Genomic DNA, 20,000 nt, shown 5'->3' on the forward strand with positions numbered 1-20,000 from the left:
TGGTGTCAACAAACCTAAGCAAAATCCAGTAGCATCTGTTTTTAGCTAATATCAGACAACTCTGCAATTATATTTAATATGCAAACAGACGTAGGATTAGCTTGAGGCAACCATATTAATATTTTATTTTATCCGCAGGCTTGCATTAAGTACTAAAGAAAATATTTCTAGGAATGAAAGAAATTTACAATTTACCTAAAATGTCAGGTCAATTGCTTTCCATTAGTATTACAGCTATCAGTGTTCCCAAGGGAGAAGAAAATCAGTTATTTTAGGAAGCAAGATTAATCTGGTGTTTTGAAGAATTGTATATTTTTAAGCCACAATAGAGTGACCATGGCAGCTTTCATGCTACTCTGATGCTCCTATAATTCCTATGAACTTTGAAGCAGTGTCAGAGCATTTAGCGATCCGTGCCGCGGTATAAACCTCTACCGCAGCTTAGTAATAGAAGGCCTTATTTATTTATATGGGAGAGGGAGTTTGATATTTTCAGACTGCTTCATTAGGCTTCTAGCTCAGATAGAGCCTGAGCTGTGATCTAGTACCAAGAGATCTCCTTCACAAATTAGCTGGAGATTCTTCTTTTCCAGTTTTGTACCCCCTCTCATACTTAGTCCAGTAACTGAAGTGCTAAAACGTGGTTATTTCTTTAACCCTGCAATCATATACCCTAATTCTGGTTACTATTGCATAATGAATTGATTCCTTTACCCCCAAGAAATGTAATCTCTACCTCAGCAACATCTTCAGCGCCAGCAGGAGAGCAGATCTTAACTGAGCATTAAATCCAAGGCCAAGATTCACTAAAGATAGCGACTCAATCACTGTTGGATGATTCTCTGGCTAATTTGTAAACAGCGATTGATTCACTATCCCCACAATACCACCCCCCCCTACACATACACACCTTAAGGCTTAAAAAAAAAAAAATCACCGGAGCCTATCACCTATGAGTGTCAAAGATAATACCGCCATGGTCAGCAATAAAAAAGCCTAATGTGGCTTTTTAAAAGTGTGTGTGTGTGTGTGTGGGGGTGGGGTGGGGGGGGGCAGAGGGGGGGGGGGGGGTTGGGAGGGGGAATGGTAAAGTAGAAGAGACTGAAAATCATGGGTTAAATAAATCACATGGACTTTAACCATTCTTTACTTTTCTAAGGCCAAAAAGATAGGGAATCAAAACCCTGAGTTTTTAGCCTTATTTTGCCTGAGATCCTGGTGAATATTCAGACAACTGCTTGCATTGTGACTTTCTAAATAGGTCATAATTTTTCACTGTTTTGAAAGTGCTGAACTGGGCACTGAGGGAGCTCCTTCTAATTACTAGAGTTAATGGTAGTGGAAAGTACAGGATTTAAAATCTGTTTTGAACAGCTGACTACAAATGCAACACACTGTCCCATATGACTTCAAGAATCAACTGACAGAAGCTGGAAGCAATGGTGAATTTACTTCAATTCCCAAGTTTCAAAGCAGAGATAAGTGCTCTCTCTTTTCAATATATAAGGTGATGCCAGCATGTCAATATAGATACTGAGCTTTTATTTAAATGTATACATTTTAGAACAGGGGTGTCCAACCTTTTGGCTTCCTTGGGCCGCATTGGCTGAAAAAATGTTTCAGGGGCCACACAAATGCGCAAACGCTGCAGCAAGACAGAGGAGGGAGCCGGCAAGACGGTAAACACCCGGGAGCAACAGAGGAAAACACTGCATCGCCCTCAATCGGGGCTGCACAAAATACTTCACGGGGCAGCATGCGACCCTCGTGCCGCAGGTTGCACACCCCTGTTTTAGAAGATTTGACTATACTTGTTGCTTTATTTTTGCTCTTGTTAAGACATATCTATAAATGTAATCTAGGTTCCTCTGAAGAAGACTGCAGTTCAGTGATGGATCTTTAAAAAAAAAAAAAGAAGAAGAAGAAGAAGAACCTATACATGTTTCTGTAATAAAAATAATAAAATTCAGCTGATGAACTGATTATACCTGCAGCATGTGCTATATAGTCCCTTTAGATTTTATTCTGTTACCTGATGGAAATAGCACTTTTAGATTTTAAAAAAAAGTGCTTTGCAGTAGAACAAAGAAAAAACATTGCAGGTATATGATAGACCTTTTTTTCTATTTGCATGCAACAAATACAACAAGTAAACTGCTGAAGTGGCATCTTTTTTGCCAGGCAAAATATAGGGTTTCAGATTATATGCTATTAATGAAAAGGAGAAGATGATGATAAGGTGCTGGTCGCCTATGTATTTTATGGTACGCATTACTTGTTTTGTATTGCATGGGTATGTACTGTTGGTGGTGTATGTATTTTTGATGTAATGTTATCGTTCTGTATGTAAGCTTGCAACCCGCCCTGGGTAAGGGCGGGATATAAATGAATAAACAAAAAGCAAAACAAATGTTGAAATTATATTTTTAATCATTGTTTTGATAGCCTGTTCTCCAAATGCTTCATACACCAAAATTCAAGACTTGGAAAAATTTCCAGTAGGAAAATGTTAATTAGCAAAAGAAAAAAAAATTATAATATTCCCCTAAAAATGCAGATCTGAAAATCTGCACTTGTTTATTACAAAAAAAAAAAAAAATAGACATTTATTATATTCTGATTTCCATACTGGTTCCTACTCTGACTTGCATAATATACCATCAGCATCATTACAATATGTATGAGTCTCATTATTCTCTACTGGATATGCATTTCCACTCTCTTGACATCTTTGCCTTCTTAATTTAAGTGAAAGAAACTCTCTGCAGCATGCTTCTTCTGCCAGTTCAAATGAAAGGCATGACATGAACATCACTTGCTCTCATTTCAATCACTATACTGTCTCATTTAAATATGCACAAAAACATCTATTTTTATCTAAACCCTTGGAAGTCAGCTGGGAAAGTAAAAGTAAGAGAAAATCAAAATGATTCATTCATGCTGCAAATATACTGGAGCTGATGTTAAAAGAAAGAATGTTGAATGGAATGTTATAAGAGAAGTGAGGAGGGAAAAGATAAATGTTTTGGGGGCTAGAATGTCTACTGAATTTTCCATGATCCCTGTCAAGATTCTCAGTAGATGTGGGAGGAGTTTCTAAGTAGGAGGCAGAAGGTGTTGGCCCTAGGGGCCTCTCCTTCCTTATAAAAATTTCCTTGTAAATTTATTTATTTTAAAAAATGTCTACACCGCCTAAGACCTAAGCGGTTTACAAAGTAAACATACGTAATCATATATACATACATAATCAGTAAAACATTATCTACTCACTCCTCCCAAGTTGTCTAACTTACTAAAACTAGCACATGGCTACTAAGACTTCAATAAAACAGATTGTCAAAATCTGAAACATCACTACCTAGTAAAAGTATTTGGGTAACAGATACATTTTTTTAATGAATCCAGTAATTGGAACACTTTTCTTCAACAGACAGTTTCCACTAATACTGGTCAGGCTATGTGACTATTCAAGTATTACATGAGGCCAGATTGTTTAGTCCCTCTTTTACTATGCCGTGGTAGAGGTTTCAACTGCTCCGATGTTGCTCTAATACTTACAGGAATTCTATGAGTGTCAGAAAAGCTTCAGAGCATTTAGCACTCCAGTACACAGCAGAAACTTCTACTATGGCTTAATAAAAGGTGTGGGGGAAGGGGGGTAGTCATTTTTCTATATTACTGTGATATAACTTTATTTTCTTTTTGATAGCTTGACCAATTAGCCCCGTTATTGTGATCTGGTTTATCTTTTTAATCTAATCCGATTTACTCAGTTCTATCTTTATTTTTCTTGACCAAGCTAGTGATTTCTATTATAAGATTTGTATTATAAGCGTACACGGATGATCTATTGTTTTTCTTAAAGACTTCCTCTTTGGATTCTTTATTTGAATTGTTAGAAAGATTTTCTGCTCTACCAGGTTATAAGATTAATTGAGCTATGCCTCTCAAAGTCCATACTCATAGAAGTCACTTTGGGGATCTTCCTCTAGTATGGGCTGCAGATAAGCTGAAAAGTTTGAGAGTTTGGTATGGCACATTGTTAAAGAGTACTATAGAGCTTAACAAGAATGCATTGATTACAATTGTTGATGAAATGGTCACTAATTGGTCTCCTTTATACTTGTTGTGGTGGGGTAGATTAGAAGTGATTAAAATGGTATTTACCCCACAAATTAAATCATGTTCTAAGTATGATACCAATACCCTTCTTGGTGTCCTTTTCTAAAAGTTTGGAAGCTAAGATCATCCATTTTCTCTGGTGTAATAAAACTCCACATATCACTTTACGTAAACAAAAGCAGCTTAAGGATAAAGGGGGTGTCAACTTTTCAGACTTTAAATTATATCATTATGATTATATGATGGCTGCTACTGTGGCTTGGTATACAGTATGGCAGAGGAGATTGTACAAAGACCTCAGTAGTTGCAATTGGACCAGACTTTAGTGTCCCCATTTCCTCTAAAAAGTGTATGTACTTTGCAGGTTTTGAGGTTGGTGTCTTCTTTAGTTATACAGGAAGTGTCACGGATATTAAGATTCTTGGCTGATAATTTATTTCTCTTTTGGCCAGATGCTAATTTTGTATCTACAGTATATGACATAATTCCGACATAAGAAGTAAGGGAAATACAATAAATTGGGCTGATTGGCAAGATAAAGGCATATGGTACGTCAATCAGCTCATGAATAGTGACAAGTTCAAATCTTTTGTGGATCTGAGCAGAGAATTTGAGTTAGAACTTTCATATTATTCCCAGTGTTTGCAGCTTCAGTATTGCCTATAAAATTCCAAATTGTTTGGTTTGATGCAGAAAGCTGATACAACTATGCATGATTTCTGTGTAGGATTATATGGACAGAAAAAAAGACATCTTCAGTGTACAGAAAGTTTAAGTTCAATACTGTTGCTATTGAGGGGTGGATGGGGGAAATGGTTGTTTTCTTTTCTATTTGTGTAATATGGTACTGTCAGTTTCAGTTAGTGCTCCCCCCCCCCAATGTATGGTGGTAGGGGTTAAGTGAAATGCGCACTGACCAACGCCAGGTCCCAGGTTCAGTTCCCTCACAGATGACTCACCAGGAAGTAGAATAAACGAGCACAGCCAGAGGTGATTATATAAAGAATATATTATAGAAATAGGCTTACAGAAAAGCAATATTTATAAACATTACAATTAAGCACAGAGCATTACACTTAAGCAGAGAGCAAAGTAGTTTCCTGCCTTACAGAGTCCAGAAGAAAGCGTGAAGTTCTAGGGAAAGGCAGAGAGAGAGAAAGAAAGAGAGAGAGGGCCAAGACCCCTCTCCTCCAGAGATAGATAGATAGATTGATAGCTCCATTGATAGATAGATTGATAGAGCAGAGAGGAGGCCTTTATACCTTGGCTGAACATAGAAACCTTTATGCCCCAGTATCTTTCTGTTTAGAACTTGCAAACTGTTTGAAACAATGGTTAATTTAATTGACAAAGGAGGGTGTGATACCTGCAAGCATGGAAGATGGGATTAAGTCTCTGGCTTCTTTGTTTCATGATCTGTGCACTTGGACCTAAGCACCCTCTTAATCAGACATTAACACCTTTTAGATAGTCATGATTCAATCAGGGCTACTTAAAACCATATCAGGGATTCTTAAAACAGTTTCCCTGTCCTCAGGGTCTATCTGCATTCCCATGTCAGATTGATATAATTTTCCCATAGGCATCGCTGACATAAGTAATGCCAACTAAAAATGCTGAATGGTAGCGATAGCTAGGCTGACAGGTACATTTTATGTAATCTTTTAATGTCATATTATTTGTAATGTACTGCTAAAGTCTGGAAAATTAATAAAGAATTACAAAAAAATATATATAAAATTGAATATAGCATAGAGGACTCCTCAATGACAGACATCATTATGCCAAATAGAACAGACCGGACCATCAAGCACCTCCGAGACCAGCACTCAGCACTCAGCAGTCACCATTCCTTCTCCCTCAGCCAAACTCAGACCCTATATTTCATCTTACAGAACAGGTATCTTTTCAACATCTTCCTAAAGTTCTGCAAATTTTACTGTTGGCAAATATATCCTGGAAGGTTGTTCCACTCCTTGGGGCCAATACAATGAAAGACACTGTTCCTGGAAGAGGAAAGCCTTAAGTCCCACACAGATGGAACAAACAGATCGCAATGCTCAATTGAGCGAAGCAGTCGAGCCGGCTCACGCAGCAAGATGCTCTGGACCAGGTGTTTGGGGGCCAACTTATGAAAGCACCTGAAAACATTTACCAATAGCTTGTAACGTATCTTGTCCCTTACCTTTAGCCAATACAACCTTATAAAATATTCCATCACATGCTCACATCTGTCCAATTTAAATAGAGAGTGTGCCACTGAATTCTGGGCCACCTGAAGCGCACCCAAAACTGAGTCAGGCACTCCCAAGAACACCAGACTGCAGTAATCGAAAACAGATAATACCGTCACCTGCAGCATCATCCTAAACAATGGACCTAACAAATAAGGTCTATGTTAATTGACTAACCGAAGATGAAAGTACAGATATTATACTTAACTATCAAATTGAATCCATGATGGATATTGGAGTCAGCTTAGGTTTCTGGTAAAATCCATTGATTTAGAACCAATCTGTACAGAGAAAGCCAACTGACTAATGCTTGGAGTGCAGTCTGTAAGGGACTTAGGTCAGGGAAAAAGGAGATGTTGGGAAAATTATAAACATATCTTCTGTATAAAAACTGAATATTGTGATCTTACTGTAATGTTACTAAGGGGACTCCAAAATATATTAAAAAAACAAAGCAAACAGGATTGACCCTTGATTAACTCCACAATGAAGTGGAAATTCCACGGATGTAGCAGTAAAAGATACTGAAAACGAATGACCAGGTAACAAATAAGTAAACCATGCCAAAGTACTATCAATTAAACCTACAGCTTAAAAACAAGATTGAATGGTTGACTAGATCAAAAGCTGCAGAATGATCTAATGACACAAAAGGGGAAATTCTGTAAGGATGCCTGTTTCTGCAGCTGCCTAAGAAGCGGCTGAGAATCACACACCACGCCCTATACAGAATCACATCAGCCCTAATGGAGAGACACCAACCCCTTCTAACTGGCCCGATTTTGTAACCAGCGCCAATGTCACAGCCACCAGTTAGAGAATTGTAGCTGATCCCTTCCCATAAGATGATCGTGGTGAGGGAACCCACCCTCCCACCATGATCAGCTGATTGACTGTGGCAGGAAACCCCCCAAGCCCCCCTCGCAAACTTGGCCAGCAGGAGGGATGCTTAATTTCTCCTGCCGCCACCCCTGAACCACAACCCCCCTCGAAGTCCTGCTGGCCCCATCAATCCTTCAAACTCTCGAAACTCCCTAACACCCACCCAACATTTACCTGACATTTCCCAACACTCCCCAACAACCTCTCAACACTCTCCAACACACCCCAACATCCCCCGTCACCTCCCAAACCCCCTCCTGTAAATTTAGGAAATGGAAGGCAAGAGGGATACCCACTCCCCCTGGCTGGCAAGCCCACCTCTTCCAAAAAGGTGGGCCTTTCCTTCCTGGTACATTCTGATTGGCCCAGGTGCCTAAGGCTCCTCACATAGGAGGGGCCTTAGGCACAGGGGCTAACTGGAGTCTTAGGTATCCTTCCTAGTGCATTCTGGGATGCACTTGGATGGTCTAAGATTCCAATTGGCCAAATTCCAAAGGCCCCCTCCAATAGGAGTGTTTGGGGGGGTACTGTTGTGTGTTGGGAAATATTGGGTGGGTGTTGTGATATGTCAGAGAATGTTGGGTGGATGTTGGGGGATGTCCGGGGTTTGGAGGATTGACGGGTCTGGCGGCAGGAGGGAGAGGGCTGTAGGTGGCTGTGTCAGGAGTGTCAGGGGTTTAGGGGACTGGGGGATCAACGAGGTTGGTATCAGGAAGGAATGGGCATCCATCCTGCCACAGGCAGTGTTGGGTGGGGGTTCAGGGGTGGAGGCAGGAAGGAGTGGCCATCCTTCCTGATGGTCGACTTCATAGAGGGGCAAGTTCCCTGCTATAGCTGCTCAGCTGATCGCAGCAGTGAGATTTCTTTGCCACCATCAGCATAGCAACTGCATCTTTTTGAAATGTAGACCAGCTTTTTGTTGGCCTACATTTCAGGTGCCTATTGCAGCCCTAGAGAGATGCTTTTGGCCACTTAAGCTCACCCAATGCTACTTCCGGGTAAAACCGTGCCCATGGCCAACCTTGGGCAAGCTTAAGCATCCCCTGCACCCAATACAGACGCCTATTGTGTAGGTGGCCTGCCTTGGTTTTTTTTTTTTAAATGTGCGTTCCGATTAGCTGGTTAGACAGCGGTAGGACACCTATCACTGCCTATAATCGGGACACCATTTATAGAATTTGCCCCAAAGAGTGCATTTCCTTTATCTAAGATATTATGCAGTTCGCTAATGAACACTGCAACTATAGTTTCAGTGCTATGGTTGGTTACATCCAATCATGTTGAGCATGAAGTACTGAGAATTTATCTACATAAGTGAGAAGCTTCTCAAAAACTATTTTTCTGTTATTTTTGAAATAATGCTAAAATTAGATATGGAATTATAGCTGGGTCAAGAGATGAATTCTGAAGTATGGGTTTGACTATAGCTTTCTTCCAGGATGAAGGTATTAACTATCTGTAAAGAAAGAATAGTTGACATTAAATTAAAGAGCAAAGACCATAAGATCATGATGTGGAATTTTTAATCAACTGGAATGAAGCTGGTCAAAAAGTCATGTTGTAAGACACATAAGGACAATAGTGTTAGATTTAGTAGTAAGAGAGGGTAAGGTAAAAGAACTCCAAATTAAAGAAAGAATATTAGAACTAACTGCTATAAAAGGTACATTGGATTATAAGAATTAGTCTGGGAAACTGAATCTCGAAGAGTTGTTTTAGTAGTAAAGGAAGGACCCAGAGAGTTAACCAAAAGAGCTAAGGTTCAAGAGAAGGAAGAGTTGTGATCAGTAAGCTGCTCTATAATTTGAACCAGTTCTTAGAGTATGCAATGAATCTAGAGTATGAGTCTTTTGTTAGAGGCATTCTGCCCTATGAACTTGATTTCTCAAAAGAATTAGCCCATTATGAAACCATAGAAGCTTTTTAGTCTTTAAAAAAAGAATTAATTAATTTTTGCAGGAACTGCATGCTAATGCAAACATTAGCAAATGGTCTGTTAAAAAAAAAAAAATCCTAAAAGATATGCCGCGTTAAATCGAGAATTAGAGCCCCTATTACAAAGCTGTGATAGTGATTCTCCCATGGCAAATACACTGAAGCCCATAGGAATTGAATGGCTTCAGTGCATTGGTCACAGGGGAATCGCTACTGTGACTTTGTAAAAGTACTGTAGTCCTTAATTTGTGTAAAATTCCTGCATTAGAATATGCTAAACCCAGATTTTTACTGCGTTTTGGTAAAATGACCCCTTAGATTATAAGCCCTCTGGGGACAAGGAAATATCTATTCTCCCTTCAATGTAACTTGCCTTGAGATAAATGTTAGAAAAAAAAAATGAGGATAGATGACAACACAGAAATGTTATCAGGAGAATATAAAATTCTAGAAATTTATTAGTAACAGAATAGAGAATAAATATTAAAATATCCATAAATCGGCATAAATCAGCTCTTAGACATCATAATCGCTAGGACATCCAAGTGCCAAATTTTGAAACAGTCTTTCTGTACTTTTTGCGAGGCATTAGTTGGAGGCAAGTTCTGGGTAGACTTTGGGCATGCTTAGGCTTGTAAAAAAAATTGTCCAGTTTGTGCCCACTAAAAAAAACCTGGAATTATTCAACTCAGAACCAAAACATGTTCAACCTAAAAGCAAATCTTCATAATAAAATCTTTATCTGCTTTCAATACAAAGATTCTCAAAGTGTAGCATGAGGATTCCTGTCTTCCTGATGAGATCCCTCCAAGAGTACATCCCCAATAGTCCCTTGAAATATTTTTAAATCATAAATAAAAGATCTTATTCCAGGGGAATTAGCCGCTTCTGGGATTTGAAGCGACAATTATTTCTCGTGGAGCAATATAGGAGACTTGGGATAAAATGAAACCTCCCTCCCCCATTCAAATGCCTTCTCTTGTTCTCATAGCTACCAGTTTTTGATGTAAAAAATGTATCATCCAAAGAAGTTGATATTTGTGGGCAGAATTATCTTTATCAATTGCCTGCAACTTCCCTGTATGTCTTCATTTGTGATCTGATGAACACTCTAGGGTTTATGAGTCAGGAGCAGCTCCAAATGATAGAACCATTTAATACATGGGGGTAGCTACTATTATAAAGTATACTTCTAACATGCATAGCTGCTGCCAACACACAAGCCTTAAGGTTTATGGTTTATAATTTATTGAATTTTATATATCACGTTTCCTGACCATATGACAAGGTGGTATACAAACTAAAATTAGAATAGAAAGGAACACCATACATAGGTGTTGGAGCGGGGGAGGCCACAGGGGCTATGGCCTCCCCCAAAATTGGCAGTCAACGGTTGGTGTCCACCCTTCCACCCATTTCCCAATGTTGTATTTTATATCTTCAGGGCAGCCACCACGCAACATTAATGAGCAGGCCTGCCCTGCAACCCTTCATTCTACTTCCAAGGACAGGCCTGCTCGTTGACGCTGTGCAGCGGCTGCCCCGAAGATTTAAAGTACAACACAGGGAGGAGCTAGAATTGGGAGCTGGTAATGGGCCATGCTGCAGGATTTCTCTTGGACTAGGGTGGAATTCCTGTCCCCTCCCCCCCCCAAAAAAAAAGCAACCAAACAAACAGTGTTCCACTGCCTATGCTATACGTAAAAAGGAAATTTAGGAGACAGGTTAGATTAGTCAATTAAATGTCTTCTATAACAAATCCAAATAGTAGGCAATCAATCAGAGCCAAATATACAGGTTTGGATATGTCATATAAAGGATGTTTCTAACTGGAAGGCAGTTAGAACATAAGAACATAAGAATTGTCACTGCTGGGTCAGACCAGTGGTCCATCATGCCCAGGAGTCCGCTCACACGGCAGCCCTTAGGAAAAAGACCAGTGCCCTAACTGAGACTAGCCTTACCTGCGTATGTTCTGGTTCAGCAGGAACTTGTCTAACTTTATCTTGAATCCCTGGAGGGTGTTTCCCCTATAACAGCCTCCAGAATAATGTTACAGTTTTCTACCACTCTCTGAGTGAAGAACTTCCTTATGTTTCTACAGAATCTATCCCCTTTTAACTTTAGAGAGTGCCCTCTCATTCTCTCTACTTTGGAAAGGGTAAACAACCTGTCTTTATCTACTAAGTCTATTCCCTTCATTATCTTGAATGTTTCGATCATGTCCCCTCTCAGTCTCCTCTTTTCAAGGAAGAAGAGGCCCAGTTTCTCTAATCTCTCACTGTACAGCAACTCCTCCAGCCCCTTAACCATTTTAGTTGCTCTTCTCTGGACCCTTTTGAGTAGTACTGTGTCCTTCTTCATGTACGGCGACTAGTGCTGGATGCAGTATTTCAAGTGAGGGCATACCATGGCCTGGTACAGCGGCATGATAACCTTTTCCGATCTGTTCATCATCCCCTTCTTGTGTGGACGGCTTCATTGACTTGTCAACCAGTACTCCCAAGTCTCTTTCCTAGGGGGTTTCTCTAAGTACTGCACCGGACATCCTGTATTCGTGTATAAGATTTTTGTTACCGACTTGCATCACCTTACACTTATCCACACTTATCCACATTTGCCATGTCATGGCCCATTTCTCAAGCGTGTTTATGTCACGTTGCAGGTCTTCACAATCCTCCTGGAAGAGTATTTCAAGACAGAGGTAGAGCACAATAGAAAGCACTAAGAGTGGGTGCTGAAAACTTCCTTCATTCTGAATGTTATTTTGCCACTGTAGCTGAAAAGATTGTTGTTTTATTTTACAAATTGCCAATCTGCAGAATCGAAATGCTATGATTTGAAATTGTTTCAGATCATTGATTGAACCACGTCAACAAAAATACACATACTGTGTTACTTACTTAAGGATATCATTCTCTTTATCCATGAGTGTCCAGCAGTCGTCAACGATGTTGAAAATGGTTTCAAGTACTGTGGAATTTCCTGAATCTTGATTGGAAGGTGGATAGAGCTTTTTGTTGATGGAGTGTAATTGGTTGAGCACTGTTAATGTTCCATCCAAACTTGAACTATGTGCAAATGCACATAGAGGGGCATAATCAAAAGAAACGTCTAAGTCTGTTTTTGGCCTAAGTCGCTAGTCGCCCAAAGTCGACTAAGTAAAATGTCCATTCCCAAAAAATATATCCAAAATATCCCCCCCATGAAAATCATTTAGTGGGATGACCAGCCGTTTGATCGTCCAGACCACTAAGTCGTCTATCATTATACTCCATTCTCGACCAAAAATTCATCCAAGTCAAAAATGCCCAGAACAAAACTTTTTGGATGTGGGCGGGGTCAGCAAAGTGATGGACTGGCCATCCAAACATTGCACCAGAATAGTGGGGTAACTTACAGGGCACTTCTGTGAACTTTACAAAAAAGCGTACAACATAAACATCTCACCACAACTCCCTTAAAGATCATGGTCAGCCCCCCAAAACACCCCCAGAACCTACTAGGCCCACCTATCTACCACCCCAATAGCCCTTATGGCTGCAGGTGCCACTTATATAGTAGTACAAAAGGGTATTGGGGGGTTTTGAGGGGTGCACATGTTTCACTATAAATGCAGTGATTAGAGTGGCTTTTGGGCCTGGTTTCTCCTCTCCATGGTTCACTAACCCACCTCCAAGACCACTTAAGCCACCTCTGTGCAACTCTACTAGGCTTTCCTATTCCAGTGTTGATGTTTAGGAGGCAGATGTGTATGTTTTTATTATAATTTTTATGGTGTTGTGGGGGGGGGGGGGCAATGATCACTGGGGCAGTGTGTGTGGGTCTGTACTTTGTGTCTGCAGTACTTATCTGATACTTTGGATACCTTTTTGTCACTTAAACCTGTTTTTACATGGCCTAAGTCACAACGTACAACATCCGTCCAGGCAGCATCGTTAAAGTTTTGGTTATACTTGCAGTACGACTAAGTTTAGATTAGCCCATGTCCTGCCCAAATCCCACCCTCACTATTCCTCCTAAAGCAGCAATGCAAGGTCTAAGTCACAGGTGTCAAAGTCGGTCCTCGAGGGCCGGAATCCAGTCGGGTTTTCAGGATTTCCCCAATGAATATGCATGAGATCTATGTGCATGCACTGCTTTCAATGCATATTCATTGGGGAAATCCTGAAAACCCGACTGGATTATGGCCCTCGAGGAGGGACTTTGACACCCCTGGTCTAAGTCATTGTTAGGCACGTCTAAAAACCGTTTCGATTATCGGCACTTGGACGACTTATCTTTTAGATCGTCCAAGTACCGATTTTGGCGGGTTTTTAGACGTATTTATTTTTTGATTATGAGCCCCATACTGTGTTACTTACAACTGAAAATAGGCTTTTGGCTTAATGATTTATTATGCATTGTTCAATGTTCAGTGATGACCGGTAGCTAATGACATTATTCCACAGTAAATACAAAATAGAAAAATTTAAGGTCCCAAGTTTACGAATGCACAATAAAGTCTTGCAAATGGTAAACAGCCAATAGGAAAGCAGGCTGACCAAGAAAACTTTGTGTTAACAGTGGAATGTGTTCCCAGCATTTTGGAGAGGGTAGTCATGCTGACCTCCACATTAACTGGAAAGAACAATTTCCATTCATCCTCTACCTACTGATCCCCTCAAAATGTTACATAAGCTGTTTAATGTGGCTATTAGTTCATGCTAACAGTTAATGTGCTGCACTCGGATTAGTGCTGTATTAACTGTTATTGTGAGTTAAAAGCTGCATTACACAGATAATGCAGGCTAGTAAGTATACCCATTAGTGGATAATTTACTAACAGTGTATGTTAGAAAATGACCTGCTAAATAAATTAAAGGAAGAGAAAAGGAAGAAATATAGAAATATGTAGTGGTAAGAAATATGTGCTCTAAAACGAAGCATACACAAAGGGCTTGATTCTGTATAGCACACCGGTTGTGGTGGCTGCCTAAGAAGTGTCTGAGAATCATGTGTCAATCATGCACTGATGTCTGTATGAAGAAGCACCTTACCCCACAGTTCTCTTACAGACACCCATGCCAACTGGTGCTGGTTAGAGAATCATGCCTGCCTGATCACAAAGATAGGCTGCTCAGCCACCTATCTTTGCCGAGGGATCCTTTGCCATTAGTTGATCATGGCACAGGAATCCCCGATCAGCTGAGCCGGCAGGACTCTATGAAACTATGGCTTCAGGGAATCCTGCTGGCTTAGCTGATGGGGGGGGGGGAATTCCCCCGCTGTGATCAGCTCAGTTGGATGCAGTGGTCAGAGGACCTCCCCAACAACCCCCCTCCCCTGAGATCAATAGAAGGGGTGCCACTCCCTTCTGCCCTAATTATACTTCCTTGAGATTGGCAGGAGGGATGCCTGATACCCCCCAACACCCCCCATCTGAAATTGGCAGGAGGGATGCACCCCTTGAGCCCCCAGGCCCCCTTGAACCACCAGCATCCTGACATCCCCCTGAACCCCCAATACCCCATTCTGACTCCCTTGAACCCCTGACACCTCCCGAACCCCCATGCCTGTTTAGGAAGACCGGCAAGAGGGATGTGTATTCCCTCCTGCCGGTAGGCATGTCTTTCCAAAATAGTGGGCCTTCCTCTTTACAGTGCATCCTGGGATGCACCTGGGAGGGGCCTAAGGCTTTGATTGGCCCAGATACCTAAGGCCATCCCATAGGATTTACCTTAGGAACCAGGGTCAATCAGGGCCTTAGTCCCCCTTCCCAGTGCATTTTGGGATATACTGGGAGGGGACTAAGACTCTGGCCAAGATACCAAAGTCCCCTCCCATAGGTGCCTAAGGCCCATCCTATGGAAAGTATCTGGGCCAGTTAGGGCCTTAGCCCCTCCCTGGTGCATCCCAGGATGCAATGGGAATGGGAATGACCATCATTTTGGAGAGGCAGGCCTACCAGCAGGAAAGAGTGGGCATCCCTTTTGCTGGTCTTCCTAAATAGGTATGGGTGTGTAGAGGTAGGATGTTTGAGGTTTGAAGGTTTGTCAGGGGTTTGGGGATTTGGGGGATGTAGGAGTTCAGGGGTTCAGGGTGGGGTGGCAGGAGGAAGTAGACATATCTCCTGCTGATTTTTGGTTGGGGATGTTGGGTGGTGTCAAATAGGAGGGAGTGGGTATCCCTCCTGCTAATCTTGAGGGGTGGGATTTTTAGGGCAGTAGGAAGTGGTCATGCCTCCTGTTGATCTCGAGGAGGGTGTCAGGGGGTCATTTGCCCTCCAGAGCCAAATGAGCTGATCACAGAAGAGGAATTTCCCTCCGATCAGTTCAGCCAGCATGACTCCCCAAAGCTGCCGTTTCAGGGAGCCCTGCCGGCTCAGCTGATTTGGGATTCCCATTTTGCGATCAGCTCAGGTAGCTATGATGTCTACTTTTATGTTTGGGAAATGTAGGTCAGCATTTTGCAGGCCTACAGTTCAGGTGTCTGTCCCTTACCTGCAGAGATATGTATGAACGCTTAAACATGCCCAAGACCACTTCTGAGTGAAACCATGTCCACGCCATGCCTTGGATGTGCTTAAATGTCCCTATGTGTCTTTCTAGACCAGTAACAGATGCCTACAATGTGAGAGTCCTTTCTCACCCAAGCTTTTTAAAAATAATGTGTGTCCCAATTGTCTGCCAGACGGCGGTTGGATGCCTACCACCGCTTAAAATGAGGACATACAGTTAGAGAATCAGGCCCAAAATAATTTCTTCTAGAAGTGAATTACTACAGATACTTGTTTATAGATCTTGCTCACATATAACTTGGCCCCTAATTTTAAACCTTAAAAACTGTAGCACAAAAATGAAATGACTTGCATATAGGTTACTATCACTCCTCTCTTCCCCTCCCCCCCAGTGGGATTCAGAGTTTTATATCCTATTCATTCCTCAGTCCTGTGGATAGCATCTTTTCATCTCATTATCCTCCTTAGTGTCCAGCATCTCTTCTGCCGTTTGCTCTCCCTGGTCCCATGGCCATCATTTTTTCAACTCTCCCTTCCCCATATGGTTGCCTTCGTAATACTTCTTCCATTTCTCCAAAGTTTATCAACAATAGTTCACCCCATTCTCTATTTCTGCGAACAACACCCTCATCCTCCCTATCTTGTTGGCTTGTAACTTTGGGGTAATCGTTGATTCATCTCTCTCCTCCTCTTCACTTATCCAACAGACTGCCAAAACTTGTTGATTCTTTCTCTACAATATTGTAAAAATCTGACCCTTCCTTTCTGAGCACACTGCCAAGACCCTCATTAGCTCTCGCAACCTGTTTCTCACTGGCTTCCGCTAACCCATCTCTCTCCCCTTCAATCTGTTAAAAAGTCTGCTGCATGCCTCATATTCCATCAATGTCACTATGCCCACATTACCCCTCTCCTCAAGTCACTTCATTGACTCCCTATCCATTTCTGCATACAGTTCAAACTCCTCTTACTGACCTATAAATATATTTGCTCCTCAGTATCTCTCCTCATATTCCTCCCCCCCCCCCCAGGCACTCCACTCATCAAATAAGTCTCTTATCTGTATCCTTTTCCTCTACTGCCAACTCTAGACTCTGTCCTTTCTAACTTACTACACTGTATGACTGGAACAAATGCCTGACTTGATATGTCAGGCTCCATCTTTGGCAGTATTCAAATCCAGAATTAGAGCCCAGCGGTGTAGTAAGGAGGTAGTGGGGGAGGTGGTCTGCCGAGGGCACTGTCTTGGTAGGGGGGTACCAGCACCCATCCTCCTCTCCACCATCTGCTCTTTCCCGACCCCCCCTGCCATGTGTGTGCACGCCCTTTCCTTTCCCTGTACCTCTTTAATTTTCCCAGTGCAAGCAACATCATAAACTTGCTGCTGAGTCAGTGTCGGCCTTCTCTCCAACACCATTTCTGGGACCCACGCCTAGGAAATGATGTCATAGGAAGAGTCAATACCAATGATGGCAGTAAGTTTGTGATGCTGCTTGCGCTGGGAAAATTAAAGAGGTATGGGGAAGAGAAGGGCATGTGCACATGGTGGGGGAGAGGAGTTGAGAGGCATTGAAGAGAGTGGGGGAGGGGTTATACCATCCCAGGTGCCTCATCCTCACTATCCCACTGTAAAAGCCCACTTTCTTAGAAGATGCTTTCAATTCCAACCGCCAACTCACCTTCTAAGCACCAATATCTATCATAATTCCCTCTGGAATATTCCCACCTGAGCACAGTGTATCGATATACCTTCTTGTCCAGTTTGCTTGTCTTGACTAGACTGTAAGTTCTTTTGAGCAGGGACTGTCTCCTCTGTGGATTTTTTTTATATTTAAGTATTTTTATTGATTTCAATATTATATCAAGCATACTTGTACAGAAAGCAATTTTAACCACAACATATTACAATCATATAAATCCATACTTAACAGTGTTAAGCAGATTACAAAAGAAACTATTATGATAAAATTAGCTCAAGTCCTCATTGGATCCAATAATTAATTGTGAGAAAACATTAAGAAAACAAAGAAGTAATACTATTCCTATCAATCGGGAAGGAAGTTACTATTTTCTTTAGAGCTTAACCTTGAGTTTTTTCTTTGTCCAGATGGGACATCGCCAGAAAATTAGTCAAATGTTGAGGTTCAAAAAATACATATTTAATTGAATGGTAATGGACAATGTACTTACAAGGATGTCTCAAATAAAATGTAGCCCCTAATGAGATGACCCCCGGTTTCAAAAGAAGGAAATCACGTCTATGTTTTTTGTTTACCTTGTAACATCAGGGAACATTTGAATTTTACAACCAAGAAATTCCTTTTTGTTTATTCTTTAGAAATAGTCTCAATAACCAAGATTTATCAATAGAAAGAGCCAAAGTAGCTACTAATGTTGCATGTGTTACCACTTCCTTATCTGACTTCTCCAAAATCTCAGTAATATTCAATACTTGACCTTCAGTAGGCTCAGGTTGATGTTAATGCAGAGTTGGGAGATAGTAAACTTGAGCAAATGGTGGAAGATTACCTTCCGGTATTTCCAAAATTTCTGATAAATATCTCTTAAGCATGTCTCTAGGAGTTACCATGGCTATCCTTGGAAAGTTTATCAATCTCAAATTGTTACTACGTGCCTGATTCTCTAAGGACTCCACTTTTCTTCTAAGGTTCAAATTATCTTTAATTATAGTTTCATGGAGTTGTTTCATTGAAACCATATCCTGCTGAGTCTTTTAAAGTAAATTATTAGAGAAATCATATCCAATTTTAATTTTCCCAGTTCTTCTGAATGGTGGATAAGTTTATTTTCAATCTGTTGGAAATTGGGACTAATTACCTTCGCTAAATTTGCTACCTTCTAAGGCTTCTAAGGTCACCTCAGCAGGTCTATCCCAAAAAGTAGCTTGAATTGTAGTACAGAGTCTCTCACCTTCCTTTGGATGTTCTGGTTTCTGTTCCCTCTGGTTCAATCCTCCTCCAGGTGTTATGGACCCCACAGCATCTTCTTTGAAGATTACCCGAACAGGGATCTCCATTTCCAAGTTTCCCAAAGTTAGATTGTCTGCCTCTGGGGAAAGTAATACTCCTTCCTTCAGGGTTTCCTGACCCCTGGGTGAGCTGGCCAACTGTGGTGGAGGAGGCAGTGCTCTAACATCTGGGCTAAGAGTGGCGTCTAGCCCAGGAGGAATCCCATCGGTCTCACCAGCACCAGGGATCCTCAGCAGGCTTATAGCAGCCGGATCCACTGGAGCAGCTCCCTGCAACCTCCGAAGAAGTTCTTGAATGTTGCAGAGGGACGGCACCTCAGAGTGTCACAAGGCACTAGCAGCGCTCCTACCTCTCCTCTTCGGCATCACAGGTACGTCCAGGCCGGAAACAACAGTTTCCAGCTGAAAATCATTCAAAGAGAAGCGCTTCAGTCGGGGGCTTGTTCCCGATCTCCTACGCTGCGGCCATCCTGGATCCAGAAGATTAAGATCTTGAGGAGCTCTCCTCTGTGTTTTGATGTACAACACTGTATATGTCTAGTACAGACATGGGTAACTCCAGTCCTTGAGGGCCAAAATCCAATTGGGTTTTCAGGATTTTCCCAATGAATATGCATGAGATCTATTTCCACGCACTGCTTTCAATGCATATTCATTGGGGAAATCCTGAAAACCCGATTGGATTCCAGCCCTTGAGGACTGGCGTTGCCCATGTCTGGTCTAGTAGCACTATAGATATGATTAGTAGTAGTAGAAGCTATCTCAACAATCAGTGACATCACAATGCATCTGAGTTATACTCAGAACTCTTGATGATATCATAATGCAGCTAAATATGGTTCCCTCACCGGAGCACAATGTTTTGATGCACCTTGTCCAGTTTGTCTGGACTAGATAGAAAGCTCTTTTGAAGAGGGACTGTCTCCTCTGTATTTTGATTTACCGTGTTGCATACTGTATGTCTAGCAGCGCTATAGAAATAATTATTATTAGTAGTAGTAGTAGTAGAGGTTTGTACTCATGATGCTGCATCTTACCCTTTCCCCAACAGGAAGTGCACCACAAGAGATCACTGATGTTTCATAGTCAAATTTGTCATACATTTTGTGACCCATAAGTAAATGTGTAAGCTAAAACTGATGGCTGTGGTTGGTAAATGAGGCAAATTCACCCTTACTAAGCAGAAGCAAAGATTTTCATTTGGGTACCTGTCCCATGCCATGAAAATCAAGAGTAAGAATTTGGAGAAAATGTAAAATCTCTGTGGATTCCTTGCTTTGTTCATGACAGATTGCGTTCTATGGTTAAAAACAATTGCTGAGAAAACTCAAACAAATAT

The sequence above is a fragment of the Geotrypetes seraphini genome, chromosome 2 (genome assembly GCF_902459505.1).
Source record: "Geotrypetes seraphini chromosome 2, aGeoSer1.1, whole genome shotgun sequence".
Lineage (NCBI taxonomy): Eukaryota > Metazoa > Chordata > Amphibia > Gymnophiona > Dermophiidae > Geotrypetes > Geotrypetes seraphini.